Here is a 1,618-nt window from a genome sequence, read left to right on the forward strand (position 1 = left end):
TCCAGCTAGAGTCGGCCCATAGATACACTGGGGCCTGACCCCATTCCAGGTTTCCCACGTGTCCCAGAGATTGACCTCCCCCCACCTGCCAATTTTCATTCTCTCCCCTGCACCTTCTATACCTGACCCCTGCCCCACTCCCCTCCCATTCCTTCCCCCATGCAGTTCACTCCATCCTTCCACCTCCAATATCTATTTAATCTCCCTTTCTGAGAAAGATTCAACCACCTGCACTTGGGCCCTCCTTGATATTTGGGCTCTTTGGGTCTACGGATTGTAGAACGGTTATCGTGTACTTTATAGTTAATGTCCACTTATAAAGTGAGTACATACCATGCTTGTCCTTTTGGGTCTAGGCTACCTTTCCCAGGATGGTATTTTCTAGATCCATCCATTTACCTGCAAATTTCATAATGTCCTTGTTTTCGGTAGCTGAGAAGTACACCATTGTATAAATGAGCCCCATTTTCTTTAGCCACTCAGTTGACGAACGTCTAGGTTGTTTCCAGTTTCTGCCTATGACGAATAAAGCTGCTATGAGCAGAGTTGAGCAAGTGTCCTTGTGAGATGGTGGGGCATCTTTTGGGTCTATGCCCCAGGGGTGGAATATCTAGGAGACAACATAATTTATAAAGGAGAGAAGTTTATTTGGTTCTCAGTTCTGGAGGCTGGAAGATCCACAGAAGCATAGAAGAGTTGGCATTGGTTCAGTATCTGCTCAGTGCTTTCTTGCTGCATCCTGATATGGTACAGAGCATCCACGGCGAGAAATAATCACCCCTACAGAGTTCTCTCTCTGCCTCTCTCTCTTTCTCTCTGTCTCTCTGTCTCTGTCTCTCTGTCTCTGTCTCTGTCTCTGTCTCTCTGTCTCTGTCTCTCTGTCTCTGTCTCTGTCTCTGTCTCTGTCTCTCTGTCTCTGTCTCTGTCTCTGTCTCTGTCTCTCTGTCTCTGTCTCTCTGTCTCTGTCTCTGTCTCTGTCTCTGTCTCTGTCTCTCTGTCTCTGTCTCTGTCTCTGTCTCTGTCTCTCTGTCTCTGTCTCTGTCTCTCTGTCTCTGTCTCTCTGTCTCTGTCTCTGTCTCTCTCTGTCTCTGTCTCTGTCTCTCTGTCTCTGTCTCTGTCTCTGTCTCTGTCTCTCTGTCTCTGTCTCTGTCTCTGTCTCTGTCTCTCTGTCTCTGTCTCTGTCTCTCTGTCTCTCTGTCTCTGTCTCTGTCTCTCTGTCTCTGTCTCTGTCTCTGTCTCTCTGTCTCTGTCTCTGTCTCTCTGTCTCTGTCTCTGTCTCTGTCTCTCTGTCTCTGTCTCTGTCTCTGTCTCTGTCTCTCTGTCTCTGTCTCTGTCTCTCTGTCTCTCTGTCTCTGTCTCTGTCTCTGTCTCTCTGTCTCTGTCTCTCTGTCTCTCTGTCTCTGTCTCTGTCTCTGTCTCTCTGTCTCTGTCTCTCTGTCTCTGTCTCTGTCTCTCTGTCTCTGTCTCTGTCTCTGTCTCTCTGTCTCTCTCTCTCTCTCTGTCTCTCTCTCTCTGTGAGTATGTGTGTGCATGTTCAGTGTACATACATGTATACACATGGAAGCCTCTCTTGTCCTCCTTATGGCTCTCTTGTTTGAATGATGCTCTCTCACTGAAC

The sequence above is a fragment of the Rattus norvegicus genome, chromosome 20, assembly GCF_021556685.1.
Source record: "Rattus norvegicus strain SHRSP/BbbUtx chromosome 20, alternate assembly SHRSP_T2T, whole genome shotgun sequence".
Classification (NCBI taxonomy): domain Eukaryota; kingdom Metazoa; phylum Chordata; class Mammalia; order Rodentia; family Muridae; genus Rattus; species Rattus norvegicus.